This window comes from Ambystoma mexicanum, chromosome 9 (genome assembly GCF_040938575.1).
Source record: "Ambystoma mexicanum isolate Mex_15411 chromosome 9, UKY_AmexF1_1, whole genome shotgun sequence".
In the NCBI taxonomy this organism is placed as follows: domain Eukaryota; kingdom Metazoa; phylum Chordata; class Amphibia; order Caudata; family Ambystomatidae; genus Ambystoma; species Ambystoma mexicanum.
The window spans coordinates 297,986,518-298,011,300 of NC_090931.1; positions in this window are offsets into that span (position 1 = coordinate 297,986,518).

Sequence of the window (24,783 nt, forward strand, 5' to 3'; positions counted from 1 at the left end):
AAATAAATAAATAAATAAATAAATAAATAAATAAATAAATAAATGTATGTGCTCGTAACTTTCCATCGTTGTCATTGCATCCATCATTTTGAATCAAATTCCTGTATCCTCTTGCTGCACGGCAATCCGTTGCTTCCCAACCAGGTTCACCTTAACCATAACTCAAAGCATACATTCATACAAAGGAAAGTAGAATTCTGTCCTAGAAAATGTTATGTTTAAAGTGCTGATATGATGTAATAAGGAAGCAGAAAGCAATTAAAACCTGGATCCAAAGCTTTTACCACTCACTGCAACAAAGGTGTTGTGTTGCAGGGGTTTTCGGTGGATGCAGTGGAGGTGGTCAGGGAAATGAGTAGGTAGGAAAATAGAAACTTCTACCTCATTCCTCATCTTCTCGCTGTAATTCCCAGCTCTGTATTTCTCCTCCAATGCCGCAAACGCTTAGAGTCGAAGTCATTAGGGCCGTACAAGTCTTCGTGGCTTCACCACATGGAAGGAACATGGGACCATTAGGCCTGAACAATAAATAAAAACACAGATGCAATTATGAAAGTGACAGTACACGGGCACATTCTGCAAAAGCAAATATGAATTATTTCAGGGAATTTATCATGGAAAAAAAATGCCAGCATAGCTTGAATATTCCTGCAATCCTCTTGCTCTGTTCCGGTTCTCACCCCAAAGGACAGGGTTTTTGCAAATATTGGCCAGGAGGACATTTTTATGAACCGCAGAGGCAGAAGAACAGAATTTGTCCAACTGAGTGACTGGCGTGAGCAAGAGCGCCATATACCACTCGACGAACTTGTTGGTAACTGGCAACACAACTGAAAACTGTATTTGATGAACAATCCTGACCTGCAGAGGTGGCGTCCTGGCCGGGATACGTTAGAGCTCAGGCCTCTGGAGAAGGCGTGGTCCCCTCCCAGTGGGAGGGTAGAGCCTAGGGTTAGTGGAACCTCGCCGGGAGTGCGGTAGGGCCGTAGAGATCTGTCAAGACTGCCATCACAGTGGCGTACTGGCCAGGATACGTTAGAGCTTAGGCCTCTGGAGACGGCTTGGGCCACTCCCGGTGGGAGGCTAGAGCCTAGGGTCAGCGGAACCTCACCAGTAGCGTGGTAGGGCCACAGAACTCTGCCAATCCTGGCCTGCAGAGGTGGCGTCCTGGCCGGGATATGTTAGAGTTTAGGCCTCTGGAGAAGGTGTGGGCCCCACCCAGTGGGAAGCTAGAGCCTAGGGTTAGCAGAACCTCGCTGGGAGTGCGGTAGGGCCGTAGAGATCTGCCAATATTGACCCACATAGGTGGTGTCCTGGCCAGGATATGTTAGAACTTAGGTATCTGGAGAAGGCTTTGGCCCCTCTCGGTGGGAGGCTAGTGCCTAGGGTCAGCAGAACCTCGCTGGGAGTGTGGTAGGCCTGCGGAGCTCTGCCAATCCTGGCCTGCAGAGTTTGCGTCCTGGCCAGGATACGTTGGAGCTTAGCCCTATGGAGAAGGCGTGGGCCCCTCCCAGAGTGAGGATAGAGCCTAGGCTTAGCTGAACCTCACCGGGAGTGTGGTAGGGCCGCAGAACTCTGCCAATCCTGGCCTGCAGAGGTGGCGTCCTGGCTGGGATACCTTAGAGCTTAACCCTCTGGAGAAGGCATGGGCCCCTCCTGGTGGGAGGCTAGAGCCTAGCGTCAGCAGAACCTCGCCGGGAGTCTGGTAGTGCTGGGGAGCTCTACCAATCCTGGCCTGTAGAGTTTGTGTCTTTGCCGGGATATGTTTGTATTCAGGCCTCTGGGGAAGGTGCGGTCCCCTCACAGTGAAAGGCTGGAGCCGAGGGCTATCGGAACCTCACCAGGAGTGTGGTAGGGCCGTAGAGATCTGCCTAGGGTCAACGGAAGAGTTTAGCACTCTGGAGGAGGCATGGGCCCCTCCTGGTGGGAGGCTAGAGCCTAGGGTTTAGCGGAACCTCTCTGGGAGTGTGGTAGGGCCACAGAGCTCTGCCAATCCTGACCTGCAGAGGTGGCGTCCTAGCCAGATACGTTAGAGCTTAGGCATCTGGAGAAGACATGGGCCCCTCCTGGTAGGGGGCTTGAGCCTAGGATCAATGGAACCTTGCCAGGAGTCAGGTAGGGCTGCAGAGCTCTGCCAATCCTGGCCTGCAGAGTTCACATCTTGGCCGGGATACATTAGAGCCAAGCCGTCTGGAGAAGGCATGGGCCCCTCCTGGTGGGAGGCTAGAGCCTAGGCTCAGCGGAACCTCGCCGGAATCTGGTAGGACTGTGGAGCTCTGCCAATCCTGGCCTGTAGAGGTAACGTCCTGGACGGGATACATTAGAGCTAAGCCCCCTGGAGAAGGCATGGGCCCTTCCCGGTAGGAGGCTAGAGCCTAGAGTCAGCGGAACCTCGCCAGGAGTGTGTAGGGTCGCAGAGCTCTGCCAATCCTGACCCGCCGAGTTGGCGTCCTAGCTAGGATACTTAAGAGCTTAGCCCTCTGGAGAAGGCATGGACCCCTCTCTGTGGGATGCTAGAACCTAGCGTCAGCGTAACCTCGCCGCGAGTCTGGTAGGGCCACGGAGCTCTGCCAATCCTGGCCTGAAGAGTTGGCATCCTGGCCGGGATATATTAGAGCTTAGCCCTCTGGAGAAGACATGGTCTCCTCACGATGGGAGGCTAGAGCCTAAGGTCAGCAGAACCTCGCCAGGAGTGTGCTAGGGCAGCAGAGCTCTGCCAATCCTGACCTGCAGAGGTAGCGTCCTCGCTGTGATACATTAAGAGCTTAGCACTATGGAGAAAGCATGGGCCCCTCCCGGTCGGAGGCTAGAGCCTAGGGTCAGTGGAACCTCGCTGGGAGTGTGGTAGGGCCACAGAGCTCTGCCAATCCTGACCTGCAAAGGTGGCATCCTAGCCGGAATACGTTAAGAGCTTAGCACTCTGGAGAAGGCAGGGGCCCCTCCCGGTGGGAGTCTAGGGTCAGCAGAACCTCACCAGGAGTCTGGTAGGGCTGAAGAGCTCTGCCAATTCTGGCCTGCAGAGGTGGCGTCCTGGCCAGAATACATTAGAGCTTAGGCATCTGGAGAAGGCATGGGCCCCTCCTGGTGGGAGGCTTGAGCCTAGGGTCAACGGAATCTCGCCAGGAGTCTGGTATGGCTGCAGAGCTCTGCCAATCCTGGCCTGAAGAGTTTGTGTCTTGGCCGGGATACATTAGAGCCAAGCCCTCTGGAGAAGTCATGGGCCCCTCCTTGTGGGAGGCTAGAGCCTAGGGTCAGCGGAACCTCGCCGGAATCTGGTAGGACTGTGGAGCTCTGCCAATCCTGGCCTGTAGAGTTTTTGTCCTGGCTGGGATACATTAGAGCTAAGCCACCTGGAGAAGGCATGGGCCCTTCCCGGTAGGAGGCTAGAGCCTAGAGTCAGCGGAACCTTGCCAGGAATGTGGTAGGGTCGCAGAGCTCAGCCAATCTTGACCTGCCGAGGTGGCGTCCTAGCTGGAATATTTTAGGGCTTAGCCCTCTGCGGAAGGCATGGACCCCTCTCGGTGGGATGCTAGAGCCCAGCATCAGCGCAACCTCGCCGCAAGTCTGGTAGGGCCACAGAGCCTTGCCAATCCTGGCCTGCAGAGTCTGCATCCTGGCCGGGCTATATTAGAGCTTAGTCTTCTGGAGAAGACATGGGCTCCGCTCAGTGGGAGGCTAGAGCCTAAGGTAAGCTCCTCTCGGTGGGAGGCTAGAGCCTAAGGTCAGCTCCTCTCGGTGGGAGGCTAGAGCCTAAGGTCAGCGGAACCTCGCCAGGAGTGTGGTAGGGCAGCAGAGCTCTGCCGATCCTGACCTGGAGAGGTGGCCTCCTAGCCGTGATACGTTAAGAGCTTAGTACTCTGGTGAAGGCATTGAAACACTTGTGTATAGGCGCGTTACAAATGCCTTATCATATCCTGGGCCCCTCCCGGTGGGATGGTAGAGTCTAGGCCCGGGTCAGCAGAACCTCACTGGGAGTGTGATAGGGCCGTGGAGCTCTGCCAATCCTGACCTTCAGAGGTGCAGTTCTAGCCAGGTCTAGAGGCTAGGGCCAGAGCAAGCTCTCCGGGAGTGCTGGTAAGGCCCCTCTCACCTCTGCCAATCCTGACTTTCAAAGGGACTTTCCAGCTAATGATATAGTGAATAATGGACCTCAGCAAAGAGCGGTGTGAAATGGATAAACCTGAGAAGCGGGCCTCTTCAGCGTACATGCAAGAAATAGGTGTTCAGGGGCTTGCTTTTTTTTTTTTTAACTTCTTTTTATTATTAGGCAGCATGGCAGCATAACAATAGGCGAACAGCGCCCAGCAAATATAGATTAACGTTACAGTTCATGATATGGTCACATAGGGATTTCATACAAAATGATACAGGCACAGAGATTCAATCCACATATGAGGGGAAGTAGTTAAACCAAGCGACACGGGAGGAGCTCCCAGACCAGTGAGAGAGGAGGGGGGGGTGGTGGGGGGTCCATCGGGGATATGCCAGACTAATGAGAGGGAGCAGGCGGGGAAGCCACCGGAGAGGTGACGAGGTCGGACATGTAGGAGCGGAACCTGAGCCAAATGTCCCTAGGTCTGGAGTGAGTGGGTTGCGTGTGTGCCCAAGTTTCCTCGATGTCAGAGGCCCAAGTGACCGCCCTCAGCCATTGGGCATGCGTGGGGGGAGAGGGGCGAAGCCAGCAGAGCAAGATGGACCGAACCGCTAAGAGCATGCAGAGGCCGGCCAGCTTCCTGGAATTTCGGGGGAGGCCCGGGAGATCGTGAAAAAGGCACAATGCAGGGGAAGGATCGATGGGGTGATCGAGTACAGCGGAAACCGTTGAACAAACCATACTCCAAAACTGTGAGAGGCGGGGGCAGGACCAGATCATGTGGATGTAGTCCGCGTCCACGTGCCCGCAGCGGGGGCAGCAAGATGAACGCTCGCTGGACATGCGATGCAGTCTGGTCGGGGTGTAGTGGAACCTGTGCAACACTTTGAACTGAATAAGTTTAAATCGGGAGTTAAAGGACACCCGGTGGGTACGGTCGCATAAGTGTGCCCAGCGATCGTCCGATATCTCTACCCCCAAGTCTTCCTCCCAGGACCCCCTAAGTTTAGCAAAACCTGGGAAGGATCTGGACTGTAGCATGGAGTACAACCTGGAGATTTTGCCTTTCATGGGTGAAGGGGAAGTGAGCTCCTCAATGGCCGGGTCGTCCGGTGGTAACGCAGGGAATGTTAGGTAGCTGCGTTTAAGGGTCCTTCGGAGAGACGCGTATTGAAGCCAGACGCTCCGGTCACTTCTCAGGGGTAAGGGGAGATCAGCCCACTCGATGAATGTGCCCTGGTCAAACACATCCCGCAACAGCTCGTAGCCTGCCTCGGCCCAGCGTCGAACGGCAGATGGTGCAACCTGAGGAACCCCCGGGAGGAAGTTCCAGAGAGGGAGGTTGCCGTGGAAAGCCTGGGTTACTCCGAGCAGTTTCCATGTTTTGGCCAAAGCCAGGGATGTGCAGGCGACCGGACTCTGTGAGTCCAGTACCTGAGGAGCGGGTTGGATAAGTAAGGAGCGGATTTCGCGGTCACAGACCGCCAACCTCTCCAGCCGGAGATGAGGGGGGGGGTCAGTTGTGTCGAACCAATAAGATACATATTGAATTTGAGATACCAACCAATACCTGAGAAAATCCGGAGCCCCGAAGCCCCCCCTAGCCATAGAGGTGGACAAGGTCTCGTATTTAAGTCGAACCGCCCCCGAGTGCCAGAGGAAGGAGGTAATTGTGCGAGTCAAGTCTCGGAAAAAGTCTGCGCCTGGCCACAAGGGTACGTTGGCAAACCTGTAGAGCAACTGAGGCAGCACCACCATTTTCAGTAGACCCATTCTGCCCGCAAGAGAGATCGGGAGCTTGTCCCAGGCTGCAACCTTAACGGTCAAATGTGAAAGGTACTTCCGAAAGTTCTTTTCGAGGGTCAGCATCTGTTGACGCGTCACCTCTACTCCCAGGTAGGTGAATGCCGATTGAGCCCAAGTGAATCCCAGAGTGTCCGGAGGGGGAAGAGTGCACTCCGTGAGTGGAAAGAGGGTGGATTTCGAGCAGTTCACCTTGAGGCCCGAGACCCGACCAAAGTAGATGATGTCTTCAAGGACCGGAGATAAGTTAAGAGATGGGGAGCGGATGAACAGCAGCGCGTCATCTGCGTATAGGGAAACTATGTCTGCCTTCCCGGCAGAGCGAAGGCCTCTGTGAGCATGGCGGTGACGAAGCATGTCCGCAAACGGCTCCATGGCGACCGCAAAAACCAAGGGGGAGAATGGACACCCCTGCCTTGTTCCCCTGGCGATCCCAAAGAGAGGAGAACAGTGGTCGCCCGTGCGGACCCTAGCCACAGGAGACGAATAAAGTAGCCTGACCCAAGAGAGAAAGGAGGGACCAAATTTACAGTTTTCGAGAACCCGCCAAAGGAATTGCCACGACACCGAATCGAAGGCCTTTTGCATGTCCAACGTGGCCGCCACAGCCGAAGTCTCCGGACTAATTCTGTCAATTATGTTGAATATGCGCCTTAGATTCAAGGAAGTAGACCGCCCCGGGACAAAGCCCGCTTGATCGGGGTGAATGATGGATGGAAGGATGGGAGCCAACCTTAGGGCCAGGGCTTTTGCGTATATTTTGGCGTCGCAATTTATGAGGGAGAGTGGGCGGTACGAACCGCAACGTGAAGGGGGTTTACCAGCCTTTAACAATACAGTGATCGTGGCCTCACGCAGTGAGGGGGGGAACCTGCCTGTCTCCACCGACTCCTCCCATACTGCCAACAAGTGGGGAAGGAGAAGTGCCTTATAGGACTTATAAAATTCGACTGGGATACCGTCCGACCCGGGAGCCTTCCCGGAGGATAAGGCATCGATAGCGTCGGAGAGCTCCTCCTGCGTAAACGGAGAGTCGAGAGAGTCCGCGGCCTCAGGGGATAATGTTGCCAATGGAAGGGAATCGAGAAAAGAGTCAATCTCCTCCACTGACACCTCGTCTGAGTTGGAGTATAGGGACCCGTAAAAGTTATAAAATTCCGTGTTGACGTCCCGGGAGGAGGCAGCCAAGGAACCATCCGGTCTCTCAATCCCGGGAATGTGTGGGGAACCTGTCTCGTACCGGATCAACCTTGCGAGGAAGCGACCAGGGCGTTCGCCCTCACCGTATTTCCGTGCGATGCCTGGATTATCCAGAAACTTCTGTTCACGGTCGGCTAGGGAACGAAATGTGTCCAGCTCCTCCCCGATGGCAGCCAGGCCACCCGTGGTAGAATCGAGCGGACACGCAGCCTCCAGTGACGACAACCTAGCTTCACTCAAGGCTATATCTCTTCGAATTGATTTGAGAACCCCGTTCTCTTTGGAGAGTGCAATCCCCCTGACGTAGGCCTTAAAAGATTCCCACAGTGTGGCAAGCGATGATACCGAGCCCGTGTTCAGCTCAAAGAACTCCACGATTGAGTCCTCGAGCTCGGAGTGGAACTCTGGATCGAGCAGGGCTAGGGGTTTCAATCTCCAGCAACGGGACCGGCCAGGATCGGGGGCCCAGCTCACGGTGATGGTCACTGGAGAGTGGTCGGACAAGGTTCTGGGTAAAATCATTAGTTGTTTCACGTCCTTGACCAAGATATTGGAGATCACCCAGCGGTCAATGCGGGAGTATGAATCGTGGACTGAGGAATAGAATGAGTAGATGCGGGAATCGGGGTAGAAGAATCTCCATGCATCCACCATGGCTAACCGGGGCAGGGATGATAGTGCAGCATAAGCTGCCCTGGAAAGATGACGGGGCTTGGACCCAGATCTATCAAGGGCTACATCGAAGATAGTATTGAAGTCCCCCCCCCAGATAATTGGTACAAGGGGGAAGCCATCTAGGAGAGACGTGACCTGTCTGTAGAACTCCGGGTCATCGAGATTGGGGCCATAAATATTCAACAAGACCACCTCCCTCCCTTGGATCGCAGCGTGTAACAGAACGTACCTACCCAGGGGGTCAACGTGGGAGGAGAAGAGAGTGAACCGGAGGCTCTTATGGATGAGAGTCATGACCCCACGACTTTGAGTCGAGTAGTCTGTGAAGAATCTGTGAGAGCCCCAGGTCCTGGCAAATCGGGCGCATTGGGCCGATCTGGCGTGTGTCTCCTGCAAAAAGAGGATCTTGGACCCATGGCGCTCGGCCTGCAGCTGGAGTTGTCTCATCTTTCTATAATTCCCCAACCCCCGTACATTCCAACTCATAAAGGTTAAGTCCCCATCAGCCATAGATGTGGTAGTGGTATAGTCGAAAAAGGTGACCAGAACCAGTGGGTGTGTGGTGCGTCACGGTCCGCCTTCGCTGCCAGTGCCAATTTTCTAACAATAACACCCCTAACATGTCCCACCCCCACCCACATCCCCCTCCCAAACAGAGGAATGATAATCCCAAACCCCTTCAGCCAAACCCAAACTAGTGGCATCATCGCCTGGGGGCCTGTAGGCCTTGCTGACCGCAGCGCTCCGGGCTGCAGCGGAACCAGTCTAGCTCGAGGTGCAACTGCAATAACTTATACAACTGAGGAAAGGCTTTTTGCATTTAGCAGTATAGCACATAGTTGAGATAAGAGGAGAATCTTGAACAAGTCGAATCCGGGAAAGAGGATCGATGCGGCAACAGAACAGGGGGAAGGCCGGCCCCGGTCGCCCCCCAAACGGCCCAGCGGGGGAAGCCGCAAGTCTGTAGATAGAAGGGGAAAGTCAACCTGGGAAGTGTTCAGCCGAAAACTTGGAAGCCTCCTCCGGGATCGTGAGTATAGCTGAGAGAAAGTATCTTGCACTCCGCAGTGTGGCACATCGTTGAGATGAAAGGAGAGTTTGAACAAGCTGAATCCGAGAAAGAGGATCAATGCGGTGCCAATGACGGAGAAGGGCCGGGCACGGCCGCCCCCCGAAGGGCTCGAGGTGGAAGCTGCTGAGTCGTGTGCAAGTGAAGGGAGAAAGTTAGCCCGGGAAGTGTTCGTCAATGAACTTGGAGGCTTCCTCCGGGATCGTGAAGAAGAACACCTGATTAGCATGTTCTATGCGCAGTTTGGCAGGGTAGAGCATGGCGTATTTAATGGAGTGATCTCGCAATCTCCGCTTCACATCCTGGAAGGTCTTGCGCTCACGCTGGACGGCAGCCGAGAAATCGGGATAAAGATGAATCCTCGCGCCCCCCAATGAGAGCTCGCCCTTTTCCCTTGCAGCTCTGAGTAGGGTATCGCGATCCCGGTAGTTCAGGACCCGGGCGATGATGGGGCGAGGCGGGGCCCCGGGCCTGGGCTTTGCAGTAAGGGCACGGTGTGCCCGCTCAATAGCGAAGTGAGGGGAGAGCCTGGGCGAATCCAGGAGAGACATTAATGTGTGTTCAACGAAGTCCTCCATTGGCTCGTGCACCTCGTTCTCAGGGACCCCGATGATGCGAAGGTTATTGCGTCGTGAGCGGGACTCCAAGTCCTCGTTCTTCTTCTCCACCACGAGGACACGGTTCGAGAGGGCAACAACCTCGGAGCGTAGCGCCCCCAATGCATCCTCGGCGGAGCCAACCCGCGTCTCGATCTCCAACACGCGGCCATCGGTCCTCTCGATGTGGGCTTTGATTGAGGATATTGTGCCGTTCATATCGTCCAGTTTCGAATGTAGGGCAGAAAAACCCTCCCTGATAAAGTCCATCATGCCCTGGGCCTCAGGCGCCGCCGCTGGTGACGACTCCACCGGGGCCTGTTCAGTGGGGTCCTCCGGGGATCTCGCAGCTGCCCTCGCAAACATGTTAATGGAGCTCTGCTTCCTCGCGCCCCCCCTGGTCATTTTGCCAGTGACGCTGGACGAGTGGGGTGAAGGGGAGTCGTCAGTAGCCCGGAGAAGGCAGCAGGGGGGAACCCAGGTCGTGAAAGACAACAATCAAAGCAGGGAGCGTGACAAGTGAGGGAAGCCGGGGGTATCGTGGCCACGAGGCTATGCCGGAGAGGTGTAGGCCGCGGGCACCCGCCCGATCCGGAAGGTGTGGGAGATGCTCGGAGCTGAAAAGGTAGGGACCCGCGGTATTAACGGATCCCTTCTGCGGAATGTCGCTCCGGATGGAGTGGCAACAGCCTCCAGAGAACCGAGATGGGGGGAGGCCAGCCCCCAGTGCACTGTAGGGCCAAGCAGAGCAAGGGATTCAGGCCAGGGCGGTCGCAGTATAGGGCTGGTGAAAATCGAGCAGCCCCCCAAGGGGGGGGGGAGAGCAAAAGCTGCGGGTCAATGCAGGAGAGCCAGGGGGGGGCAGGACTCACCAGGTAGAGCCGTACATCGCCGGCCGCGGGCCACGGAGGGGCGATTTCAAGAGCCGGGGCAGGGCGGCAGCAGGTCCGGCAGAACGGCAGAGCCCCCCCGGGCACAGGGCTCACAGGCGGCGGAGGACGAGTAGAAGATCACCCAGCCGAGTAGTCAAGGTCCGCAGGAGCACCAGGGCGGTCGGCGCGGCAAGTGTCCGGACACCGGGGGGGGGGGGGGTGCTCCGGCAACCCCACCGCAGGCCAAGGAATAATATGCCGCCGAGGGGGAGAGAGATCACCAAGCCGGGCCGGGCGCACCCCAGCCCGTCCAGCACCAGGGGAAATGAGAGCCCGGTCCCCCAAGCCGACCGCGGCAGGGGGGGAGAGATCAGCACGGCTCCAGGCAGGTCCGCCGGCTGCCGACCACAGGAATGCCCACACAGGAGAGGGGCGGCCCAGCAGGGCCCGAGGTCCGCAGGAGCACCAAGGCGGACAGCGCGGGATCCGGACACCGGGGGGGGGGGGGGATGCTCCAGCAACCCCACCGCAGGCCAAGGAGGTCCACCAGGAAGGGCAATGTGAAATGGTATGCAGCCGAGGGGGAGAGCGCCGCAGGCTCGACGTCCCTCCAGGGACCAGGGGGCAGCCCGCCCCAGGCCTCTCCGTCCAAATCGGAGCCGCCGCGCAGCCGGCAGATCACATCACAGGGGCTCCACCGGCCCCGCCGCCAAAAGGATCGCCGACAGGATCGTGGCGCGCCGGCCCCCGCGGACGCCCGGCGGGCGTGGAAAGCAGCGCCGCAGGGCCTCGGGCGGGAACGACACCCACCACCCGGGCCTAGTTTCAGGCGCGCAGGAGCTCCGTAGGCGGGGGGATGGGCGCCACAAAGTCGGGGAATATCCCTCCCGGCTCCGAATCGATGCAGGATTGGCACCGCAGGATCAGCGGGGCCGCAGCGAAAGAATCGTGCACTCCGTGCACGGTGGCAAACAAGGAAAGTGCCAAAAAGCAGGATTATGAAGTCCGCTCGCCTCGGAGCTCACGCATCAAGCGGCCATCTTGCTCGGCGCACAACAGCGCCCCCAGGGGCTTGCTTTTTAAAACAAAATTAGTAATGTACCCTTTGAGCTAGACTATGATTCACACCTATGTAACCTGGGAGTTTGACTCACTTCAAATGATAGATGTTGGCATGACTTGGCTAAAAGATTAAGCACATCTCTCTTTTTTCTTTACAGCCTGCTACCTTTTTTTAAATACTTTGATTTTATATTGTTTTTCTTTTGACGTTATGTTATTCTGACAGTCCTTTTTCATGTGGAATCGATTTGAATTTGATTTGAACCAATACTTTGCTATGCTATATTCTGATTTAAAGAACACACAAGCAAATCAGGTACTTGAACGCTCAGCTCGAATCCCTTCATGAGTCGGGTCCATACGACTCGACTGGTATTAACTGATTCGAACAACTATTTCGTTGATTCGAACAATTTTGAAATTAAGCACTTAAAGAAGTATGCACTCCTAAAAAAAATAATACGGAATGGAAAGACAGGAGTGAAAGATGGAAGAAGAAACTGAAAACATGAAGGCGGAAGGAAGAATTTTGTTTTTTAATTTACTGAAAATGAAAGGTGCTCTCTTTGCATAGAAGCATTATGCAAAGTGTATACTCTTACCTGGAGCAGTCCCACTGACAGTTCCTTGTTGGGGGAGGAGCTGGAAACAGACGCTGGTGTCAGCACAATACAGACATCTTCAGTGATTACAGATGTATACAGAGGTGCAATACAGCGGGGAAGGTGCTGGGGGATGATGGCACTCTAGGCCACACTCCTGGCAGGGAGATTGCTCCTGAGACTGACCTTGCAGCCAGTGTCTCACGGCATTTCCTTACATTCTGGGGTGGGGTGTCCCAGTGAGGGGGATGGAGGAGGTAAAGGAGCAAAAGCGGGAGGCAGTTCAGGGAAGACGGGATGGCTAGATGGTAGAGATCTTGGAAACATGATGTGCGAGGGGGTGAGAGTGGGTAGATAAATTCGGCCATGTAACAGGCCTAGCCCATGGATGGATTTAAACACAAGAAGTGAGGAAGGAAGGAAGAAAGAAAGGAAGGAAGGAAGGAAGGAAGGAAGGAAGGAAGGAAGGAAGGAAGGAAGGAAGGAAGGAAGGAAGGAAGGAAGGAAGGAAGGAAGGAAGGAAGGAAGGAAGGAAGGAAGGAAGGAAGGAAGGAAGGAAGGAAGGAAGGAAGGAAGGAAGGAAGGAAGGAAGGAAGGAAGGAAGGAAGGAAGGAAGGAAGGAAGGAAGGAAGGAAGGAAGGAAGGGAATAGAAAAAGAGAGAAAGGAAGGGAGGAAGGAAGGAAGGAAGGAAGGAAGGAAGGAAGGAAGGAAGGAAGGAAGGAAGGAAGGAAGGAAGGAAGGAAGGAAGGAAGGAAGGAAGGAAGGAAGGAAGGAAGGAAGGAAGGAAGGAAGGAAGGAAGGGACAACGAAGAAGAGAGGAAAGAAGGAAGGAAGGAAGGAAGGAAGGAAGGAAGGAAGGAAGGAAGGAAGGAAGGAAGGAAGGAAGGAAGGAAGGGAGGGAGGGAGGGAGGGAGGGGGGAGGGAATGGAAAAAGAGAGAAAGGAAGGAAGGAAGGAAGGAAGGAAGGAAGGAAGGAAGGAAGGAAGGAAGGAAGGAAGGAAGGAGGGAGGGAGGGAGGGAGGGAGGGAGGGAGGAAGGGAGGGAGGGAGGGAATGGAAAAAGAGAGAAAGGAAGGGGGAAGGACGGAAGGAAGGAAGGAAGTGAGGAAGGAAGGAAGGAAGGAAGGAAGGAAGGAAGGAAGGAAGGAAGGAAGGATGGATAGGGAGATGGATGAATATTGTATCTGTGATGACAAAGAGGGATCAGTAGGTTGAAGCGAGAGACAATCGCAACATAACTGAGAAATGAAGTAATCCTCTTTATTGCTAAATCAGTGCCAACCTTCCCTCTTGTTCGGGCGATGAATGGAACATGAAGTGTTTTACACAGGCAGTGCCAAACCTCTTGTATTTAGGAGAGAAAAGCCCCGCCACAGTCATCTAATGCCCAGAGAATGCTTCCCAGGACTCCGCGGTGCCTGTTTGGCTAGCTACCGCGGGGGTACCGCTTTCTCTGCCTGGCCCGCAGGATGTGCCATGGCCGGCTCCCAGCACCCCTCGGGGGCTGTCATTCCCCGACTGTCACTGTTGGCCGCGTCCATGTTGCCGGCTCTTGACCCAATCAATGGAGGCTCGGCGCGCGGACAGGCGTCCAGGCTTCACTCTAATCTGTATCGACTACGCACTTCGTTGTCTGCCAATTTACATCATGGGCTTGTCTGAAACAATGATGTGACTTTGTCAGGTTCTCTCACATTAATCCATACCAGTGGGCCACAAACTGCCCTGCGCGCCAGCTATGGGGCCAACCAAAGGTCTACTTAAAGTCCCCCTCCCCACCCAAATATGCCGCCGCTGATTGTAGATGTGTGCTCAATAGAGCTTTATTTGGTGCAGCGCTATACATACTTGAAAATTGTGCCTCGCTACCAATGACATCACTGATTCCAATACACTGCATTCACTGCAGGCACACAAGGAGTGATGTCATCACTACGCGACTCTTGCTTCATTGATCGCACATTGTGGTATGGAGCGCAGTAACTTTATTGCTTTTGTTGTCACTGTTTGCTACTAAAAAAGGACAATGACAGGTGCCAAAGGGTGTGAAGTTACCAGAAAACATTAATTGTGGGTAAATGAACAATTGTCAGATTCTGATCCAAACGCAAGTTATGTTTTTCCCCCAAACATTTTGTAAGAAGCCGTACACAATCGTCATTCCTGTTTTTTTCTTAACTTTTACAAAAGCGGAGCCCCGAGTTGGCGAGCGGGAGAGCTACTTTGTCAAAATACGTCTTAAACATAAAATATCCCAAGAAGACGTTTTGGCCATGTCACCAAAGGCTGGCAGCACCAGAAAGCCAGCACTGTGGGGACGCGGCAAGGGGCGTTTTGGTGTAGTCACAGACCCCATACTGGAATAGCGTGCCTTTGAAAATGAAACAGTTATTCCCATTCCCAGTGTCCAGTGAGGAATCCAGGGCCCTTTAGCGAGCGCGGTCTAACAGCGAAGCCATCCGCAATGGAACTTACAGGCATGAGTTCCATCCGTGGTCCACACTTTACCAAAACGGTGTCTCGCTGAGTTTTGTTTGCCTTTTTTAATGGGATTTGTAGTGTTGTAGTGTTTAAACAGCACAATAGCCCCAGCATGGGTGTACTTGGGGTGTTTGTCTTCCCCGAAGTTTTTGTTAGCTTTCTAAATCTATGGAACCTGGCTCTGGAAGGGAAGTCCTTCCTCTCTTTCTGCAGCCCCGCCACGCCTGCCCCTGTCTCCTCTGTGAAGGTCCCAGCTTTCTGTGAGGCTTGCATTCTGTCACTGATTTCTGATTAGCCTCGGATGGGGAGCGTTTAAGTTGCAATTTACAGCGGCACCTGACCCCCCTACCAGCCCACGTGCTTCCAATAGCGGTGTCCAGAGCGCGCTGCCTGCGCCACGGACTGCGGCCGTAAACGTGATGGATGGCGGCCCTTTAGGGGAAAGACACTGCCTGCTCGCTATCAAGTCCTCGCAGCAGATGGGCCGTCTGCTGCTTCAGCGATAAGCCTGTGTGGTGACTTAGGTGACCAACAAACATAGCCCGTGACCTATCTTAATTCCTGGGCTGCCTGCAATGTGTGCTCTGCTTCTGATACAAATCGAGCAAGTGCAGGGGCCGTTCCCCTGAGCACTGCGGGCCTTGGTCATCTACGTGGCTCGTTGGCTACTTCCATCCCTCTGCACTTCCCTTCCAGACCCAGGACGACCCGAACAATGGCACACAAGAGAAACCAGAATACACCATGGAGCATGTGGTCTCTTTGAGGCATGGCTGCCGAAGTGGCACCTGTTAGGTACATGATGTTCATGGCTCTACCAAAAATACACACATGGATATTGTAGAATCCTCAATCATTTAATGTACACACAGATATCCAATCGAAATTGCCACCTATTTAACTCCCTTGAAAGGATGAAAGACTTTGTTGGCTTTGCTGGCATCTGAACCTGCAGATTACATACAACTCTTGGTAGTGTGGCTCAACCAGCTGAGCTATCTGTTCCAAACAACAGGGTGGGTATCTCAGCAAGTTAAGTGCTTGCCTCACAGGCAGGTTGTTGATTATTTGCACCCTTCAATGGTTGATTCATTTAGTAACATTAAACCACTAACTACTGGTATTGACTGCATTCTGAACATGCTGTTTTCAAAAGCAAACACGGACTCATCAAAGCAATTTCCAGGCAAGTTTTTTTCCCCCCTCAAGACACTTCTTCTCTCGGAGGATCGTTGTATTCTACTAAACACAGCCAAGTGAAAGCTAAAACATGAGGACATTCTGTCACTTTCTTATAAAGTATGCTTTTATATGACACACAATGTATGCTCATGTTAAACCTATTGCAGTGTAACAAAGTGCAATTTAAATGCTTAACCTTTGAAGGCAACCTTATTTAAATACTACAAAATAAAAACACATTTCTTTTTCTATGTGCTTTACTTACTATAAAAGTATTGTCTTTACTTCACCATGAAATCTCCAAAACATGTATTGTTATCACAGGTATATGCTGATATCTTTGTAGACCTCAGGAGGGATCATTATAGCTTGGAATATTGACCCTTCCCCAGTTTACGGCCCTCGACCCGGGTTAATGACCCCACCCTCGGTCTATAAGGCCATATTATTCTGCAGATGTGGGTAAAGAGACCCAAAGGTATTTCTTTTCACTAGTTAGTCCTTTCGAGCTGTAACCTCAGCCAAGGAGAGTTGGTTTGACATAACTAACAAGAAGGAGGAAGATTTCCTGGCAGGTCTGTACCACTGAGTAGCTAGTAGGGTTGGGGAAACGTCAGTCGACAGTTATCTCCATGTGAATGAATTCCAAGGGCCTGTTAAGCGTTTGGCTGCCACTACCAGGCAGTGTTTCAAATAGTCCCTGTTTGCACTGAAAACACTCATTGTAAGATGTAAGCTGTGTAGCTGATGCAGCATTTTGCCAATACCACTTGCCATAAATAGTGCACGAGTTGGGGTAGCAGGAGCTCTTAAAAATCAGATGTTTTACCCCATACTTTTAGCTTCAGCTGAACGGTGCGGGTAACATCATTATTTTTCGCCCCCGGCTTGACAAACGTTTTGCCCTGTAACTGAAGCTATGCATTATCCCATTACTGTCACTTACCGAAATTATACTGGGGTGTCCAAAGCGGGCGCAAACGTGATCCCCATATATGCTACCCCACCGTAATGAATGGAGATGGGCAACATGCAGAAGAGGCGGTCCCACATGCATCCCCAACTCTGAAACAGGCACAGAAATGCATGTTTCACATTTTCAGAAACCCAAACTAGTTGTATGTCAGAAATTCTGTATGCGCTATACCCTTAGGGAGTTTCTCCAAAAAGTAACTCTAGAAGGCTTGTTGAACTTTTCCTGGAATCTAGTGGCCACAATACCAGTTGCTGTCTCACCCCTTTCATGTGTGGCAGCAATGAACATACATGTCATGCTTTTTGTAAAAATTTGTATTTTTGAAAGCGACAGGATACGGACCTTGCAAATAGTAGTGCCTAGAATGCCCAAAAGCTAAATCCAGCGCACTGAACGCCACCAGCAGGGAAAGCTGCATTTCAAGCCAGTCAGCATTTGGTCTCTTGCAGATTCAGGCAGGGACGGAGCTAGGGGGATGGCTTCCCAAGCAAAGTCGTTTATTTATTTATTTAATTTTGCATATGCATAGTGCGCGCAAGCCCTCAGGCATCAGGGCTCTGTGCAGAATAGGTTACACAGAGGCTACTAGGCCCAGCAAGCGGTTCCAAGTTACAGTGATGCCTTAAATACATAGTTGCATATAGACAGGCAGTATAGACAGTGCATGCGTATTGCAGTGGTTACAGGTTGCAGGATGCATGGATGCAATGATTCCCTTGTTGCATATAATTGATAATAGGTATAAACAATGCATAGATAATGCAAGAAGGGTCCGTAGATGGAGGGCAGACAGGGCCATGGAAAGTTAATTGTGTTAATAGTGTTTCGCCCCACCTACTGTGGTGAATGGGACGGTTTATGGTCTTTTCATCACATTTATTTGCATCGAGGGACATTGCCATGGAATTTTTTGCAACGAAAAAATTTGCATCCATTTATTTATTTATTTATTTATTTTTAGGGGGGTTCCCACAACCCCCTGTTTTTGACCCTTTAAAACCCACCACATCAAAAATGAACCCTTTACCTCTCAAAAACATGCATGCGATGCATATTTTTTCGTTGCAAAACCCTCGATGCAAATAAATTAGATGGAAAGGAATTCGATGCAAAGACCAGATACTGAATGGGACATGTTCCTGCTTGTAGGCCCTACTGGCGACGCTCGTAGCAGTCTCCTACTATTACCCTAGGATAGCCCTGCACAGAGGAGACATAGAACAGGATGTGGAAGTCACAGGGTTTTGCTAGCGACTGGAGAGTCCTAAGATCTAATTGTAGATTCCTCATTTCACCAAATTGTGTAGGCCTGGGCAAATCTCTTTATCTCTCTACGCCCCAGCTCCCTTATTTGCCGAAAATTAAGTGAGAGCAATTAGAAAAAGCGTTAGCACCAGTATAAAATATTATTGATATGTGTATATATAATAGTGTACAGGAACAGTTCTAGGAACCAACACTCTGAGTCTGCCACTCTCCACCCAATCCCTATTGTGCAGCCTACCTTTGTTTTCGCGCCTTGGACCCAGAGTGTAAGTGACGTAGGGCTCTGGGATGTACACTTCTGGGTATCGCAACCCGCCTGCTTATGCGAATCGTTCTCCCAGGGCACGCAGCCCATTTTCCGTCCCAATGCTCCTTTGATAATGGCCTCAGGCTTACACGGATCCAACCAACCCTGAGGGACCGAAGGGGGGGCATCCATTTACATACAGCTTTTGCCCCCCACCCCTCCTCCCTCGATTGCTCGAAGCCCACCAACTCACCGCACAGAAAGATAGGATATCTTGGGTCAAGTTTATCACGGTTTATTGATGCACACTGTGGAAAATGTGGTTCATTTTGGTCAAAAGAGTCTGACACCCACTTTCTTTACCAAATAACAATCTTTGTACTTTCATGCAAAATGTTCTTTATGTGCCAGATCATTTAATTTTAATAAAAAGGAAACTACACGGCTAGCCTGTATTTCTAAAACAGTCGAGTCCCCCGAAGTGTCACCTAACCAAACTGTGTGATAGATCAAAGGTGCAGTCAACAAAAAGAACAGGCCAAACATCTACTTATATAAGGGAATATCTTTGTATTTATATATTTTCAAATGTGGCAAAAATATCTGCACACATAGACTAGCAAGGACATGATACACTTTCTTTTCCTGAAATTGAATTTTAAAGCAACCATCCTGAAAAAACAACAAAAAAGTTCTCCTTCAAAAACAACCCAAAAATCTAGATAATTTCTTGAAACAAAGATTTTTTTTTAGAAACGCTCATCAGTAATAAAAAAAAGTACCTCTTTTTCTGCCAGGAAGATAAGACCGATTCAGTGGGTTTGGCAAAAAGGTTACTTTTGGAAACAAAAAGAGAGCATGTAGCGAATTATTATTCCGCACGGCGCGTTCCCAAGGAAAATGGAGGCGGCAGATTGAGGCCTGTTTTCATATTCGATGGGGAATCGGATAAATGGCAGGCCGCTTCCTCTGATAAGGCCTTGCTCTGGGCATCACCTCTGCCTCTGAAAGCCGCTTACTATGCATAGAGTCGGGCTATCTGTGCAGCTGCACCTTGACACGTACATATCTGCACCCACGATGAAGCAATCCCCCAGGAATTACAGCGCTGGGATTGCATCTGGCGGGGGGACCGTATCAAGCGGCTGCGGCTCCTATGGTGCATTTATTTTTCAAGTGGCTTTTCAGATAAACAGGTTTTTTTCCCCTCGACCCCCCATCGCCCCATCCCTTTTTTTCATAAAGTTTAACCTTTTAGATACACTTTTCTCATCTCACCCAGGGAATGACAGCAAAGTTGCCCATCGCGAATCACAGAGCGCAAAAAATTCAGCCACTGCGACTCGCCTTGAATTATTGACATCTCCTCTGAGGTTCTGTTTGGGGAAAGATGGTTAAGTTTCACATGTCTAGGTGGTTCTCGTGAGTGGAGGAGGGGGGACAAATGCCACCCTACGACAACAGGATTCATAAGATGGATAATGCCAGCTGAGCTAGCTTATTGGCAGCAAATGATCTTCTCTATATCACTTGAACGTTACATTCAAAATCTTTTTCTCTTTGTAGGTACCTATCTGGGAGGGAAAGAGTGAGGAAAGAGTCCAGAGGCCTAACACGCATTCACAGATCTGCCACAATGCTCTATGAGGGGATTCACAGATGGGTCTGTGCCAAGTTGTCTTCTTGAAGGATGCTTTGTCTCACCCTTGGTAGCACAGTCCAAGCTCAAAGGCTGGACTCAAAAAAAAAGCAAAGATAGGATGGAGTAATTAACAAGTACATTTGCAGTCCAGGTTTAAATAATTAAAGGTTCAAGAAGGACTATTACATTCTAAGTAATGGCAATCTGGACCTACTTGCCATCACAGAGACTTGGCTCCACGAGGCGGCAGGTCCGACTCTGATGCTAGCTATACCGGACAATTACCAAATACTCAGAGCAGACAGACCAAAAACTAAAGGTGGCGGCCTAGCCATCATCTTTAAAAATACCCTACCTATTAGATTGACTAACTCGCCTCCCTGCTTATCCTGTGAAATACTCAGAGCCAAACTGCAGCTATCCAATAATCGAACGCTGACTATCCACCTGATTTATCGGCCCCCAGGACCATTAGGAACCTTCGAAGAGGACCTCACCAGCCTTATAGCGAACAATACGAAAAATCATTCCCAAACCCTACTGATGGGCGACTTTAACATTGGATACAACGACCCAGACAACAAGCATGCCCACCCAATAACAGCTCTACTTAACGACCACAGGCTTACCCAAAAAGTCCTCTCACCTACTCACATCAAAGGTAGAACCCTTGACTGGGTATCTGAACTTAACTGTAACATTACCATTACCGACATTATCCCCCAACCTTGGACTGACCATTACCTAATTAACTTCACGGCCTCACTCGATCTCCTCACCCCCAAAACCATTAGCATGATACCCTCCTTACCTACCAGAAGCAAAAAAGACATCTCTGATGAAAAACTCCTCTCCCTCCTCCTCCCCACCATCAACAACCTGGAAAATAATACTAACCCAGACATCCTAGTGGACATATTCAACCATGCCATGACCAAGACATTGGACACCATTGCCCCCACTAAACTACGCAAAAGTAAACAGGAAGCGCATTTGAATGCCTGGTTCACCCCCCAACTTAATGAACTAAGAAGACAGAAAAGAAAACTACAAGCCATCTGGTGCAACTCGCCTACCGATAACAATAAAGCCAAGCTAGCCCAACTTTCAAAACATTCCAAGAAAGAAATTATCAACACAAAAAAAAATTATTTGATGACAGAATCACAAAATCCCAATCAAATACAAAGGAACTATTCTCCATCCTCCGCGAAATGGAATCCCCAATACAACCAGTTGACACTGTCCCGAAGGATAAGACATGGTGTACTAATATTCAGATCGCCTTATCAAACAAAATCTCCTCCCTCCAACTTAAAATAACAAAGAAAAAAGACACTCTGCCCATTGCTGACCAATTAGCACCACCGCCTGCTGAGCACAATACTATTCCACCATTCAGCTTCAAAGCAATCTCAATCATTGAGACCGAAAAGGTCATACTCTCCTTGAAACCTTCCAACTGCAAGGGCGACAGTTGCCCAGCGCAAATAATAAAAGATGCGGCTAGAAACTTAGCCCCCTTCATCTCTAAGTTAATCAACTCCTCCTTTAAATCTAACTCAGTACCTACTAATCTGAAAGAATCCTGGGTCCTCCCCCTACTGAAAAAACAAACTCTCGACCCTTCAATACCCACCAACTACAGGCCCATCACCACTGTACCCTTTTTACTTAAAATTATTAATAGAGTAGCCTATCTACAAATTCAAGATTACCAGAAATTAATTATCAACTAGGCTTACGACAATCAGGATTCCGCCCCCTCCATGGCACGGAAACAGCCTTGCTAGACCTTAAAACAAAAATTGAGGAGCTAAAAGATAATGGCAAAACCGCTCTGCTACTACTGTTAGACTTGTCAGCAGCATTTGACTTGGTGGACCACGTAGTACTATGTAGCCACCTTAGACTCGCTGCCAACTTTACAGAAGAAGCCATTGCTTGGGTTCAATCATTCTTAGCCAACTGGACGATGAGAGTTTTCTCTACCTCCTCTTGTGCCGATCCCATCCAAATAAAATGTGGAGTCCCACAGGGATCCTGTGTCTCACCCACTGTTTAACATCTTCACTATGCCACTATTCGCCAAGTTGGACAGACTGGGTGTCACTTACACTAATTATGCTGATGACACCCAGATGACACCCAGATCCTCTTACCCCTTTCGGGCAACTACGAAGAGGACCTGGCTTTAGTGAACAAAATATACATCCTCATTCAGGCATGGATGGCATCCCATGGCCTCTGCCTGAACGACGACAAAACCGAGATCTTACTCCTCGGATCTGACCTTCACCTAAAAAAACTAACCTCTAACAATACATCTTTTAACATCGATAATAACATTATAAAAGTTATGCCAGAGGTAAAAAGCCGAGGATTTTACCTGGACGCTTCGCTCAACCTCAAAAAACAAGTTAGTTCTCTCTCCTCCTCCACTGCCTACACATGTAAATTAGTCTGTGCTGCCAGACCATTCTTGTCTAAGGCTAGCTGCATTACCTTGGCCAATGCTCTCATCATGTCTAGATTAGACTACTGCAAGGCCTGTACTCAGGAGCCAACAAGTATGTTATGGGCAAACTTCAAAAGTTGCAAAACAACGCTCTAAGAGCAGCTCTGAACATCCCTCACAGAGAGCACATCTCTAAATTTAGGAAGGAAGCCCACTGGCTAAAAATAAAGGACAGAATCCTCCTTAAAACTATATCCCTCACTTCCAAATGTCTCAACACTCTAGCACCTCCTTACCTATCGGAAAAGATCACTAGGAAACTCACCTCCCGACCCTTGAGATCTGCCAACACCTTCCTACTTGTCATCTCTAGATTCAAACTCACTACAGCTGGAGGAACCAGCTTCCCAGTTAAAGCTACTCAAGCATGGAACACACTCCCTACCGACCTCATACGCCCTTTACCATACGCGAGATTCAGAGTGAATGCTCTCAAATGGCTCCGCTGTAACGATTCATAATTTCTTCACTCCTTATAACTACTGTCTAAGACCCTGTGACATACCCCACCCCCCATTCATTGCTATAACCATAAATGTAATGCATCCTGTATTGTAATCCACTTCTGTATTCATATGTATGTACCATATCTTGCCAAGCACTGTAACTAAGCTTCGAGATTTCTTGTATTGTTGCGCCCAGCTGCCCAAGGGCTTGGTGCGCATTATCAAATAAACAAACAAACAAACAAACAAGCAAACAATGTTTTAAAATATAACAAATGAATTCTCTAAAGGACAGTATGGGTTGAAATGTTTATGAAAAGTATGTCTTACTCGCCTACTTGCCAGGGGCATGCCCAGCATATTGGTTATCTGGAATACAGGTGCTAGTGCTGCATTAAGAACTGCCATTTCTGGGATCAGATTGTGGGGAGGGGGAACCAGGTCTTGAACTGAGACATTCCAACAACATTGTCAATATTTCTCTTTGGGGATCATAGTGACCTTGGATTCCTACATCATTCTGAAAAAAACCTGGCAATGTAGAGTCATATTGACTGCTATCAATGGCTATGAGATTGTGGGAATCTCTCATTTGTCCAAAGACTGTATGGATTGCCTCTTTGGCACTTGCACAGTGTGCAAGGATATATCCCCAGGCAAAGAGGGAAAGATACATGTTCTGCAATAGATGGTCACACTTTCATTTTCTCATAGGCTTTTTCACCTTTGGTTGCTCCTTACTTCTTCCTGCCATGCTCCATACTCAACATGTCCCCAGCCTTGCAATAAGTGGGGCTTTTCCTGTTCGTTTGAGTTCTGTATTCTGAAAATCTGATGTTTTTGAGAACATTAATTCACCTTTGATCCGCAACTCTTAGATACATATATATGATTTTATTCTAACGTGATTCGTGTTGGCCCCTTCGCCCCTTTACCTTGAATGTAGTTGTAATATAACACTTGATGCTTTGTTATATGGACTCAACATTTCAATAAAAACTGGCTGGGGACGGGAGGGGGAGGTCATAAACTAGGATGATCGAAACTCTAACACGGAGCAGTTTCATGGTGGGAGAAGACTCTCGGATGCCCTGCCTGTCACTGGGAGGACTGCAAGGAAAATGGGCAGTCTGGGGCCCAGTTTGGATGTTTCCTTTTACTTTCCACAGTGATTGCGTACACTTGTGTCCGTGGGCTGTGCAGTGTGGCAAGCTAATCACAGATACAGGATCCGTGGGTGCAGGCAACAAGATCACTCGGTGCTGCAATCGGGAGATGGTAGTGCTGCCTGGTTACACGGCTGCTGTGGCCGAACCAAAACAGGCTCTCCTGAACAGCAGTAATCCTCGTCAATGGTTACATCTTTCAGTGGTGTTTTAGAGTTGTGGAGCTTTGCAATCATAATTGTCCATTACTTTTTCCCCGTGCGCCTGTGGTCTGGCAGGATCAGGTGCAATGAATTGGTAGAACCAAGAGGGCTGGCCTGGACCATGAAGTCATGGTTTGGGTGCCCTGTAGAATCGGTGAGTGAGGGCGTTATTTGGGAGATTCCTTCTTTTAAGTACTCTCCTTGCACAATGAGCTCCTTCTTTTTCAACAAGCACCACTCCTCCTCCTCCTCCTCCTCTTCTCCTTTCTATAAAACCAACCATTGCAAAGCCAGTAGGAGTGGAAAACCGACTATGGAGCCCAGTGGGAGCCGAAGGTGATGTGGTCACCAGATGGAACATCAGACAGACCCAAACACCATGCAAGATGGCGTCCGCATCCAAAATAAATGTGGCTACAGTAAGGCGTGTAATATGGGCACCATGTCTAGGACAAGAGTGAACATGTCTAAAATGTCAGAGCAGGAAGAGGTACGCTTGTATCATCTTATATCAAAATCTATATTTCATGTGCTTGATTTGATCAAGGTGTTGGATTTGTATCTGCTGTCTTGTCATATAGCCTGAGTTCCGAAAGATTCTTCAAGTTGTATTGAATGTTTTGGTAAAAGGAATGAAGGCGTTTTTTCAGTTCTGATGCACTTTCTCAGAGTCAAGTCAGGCGA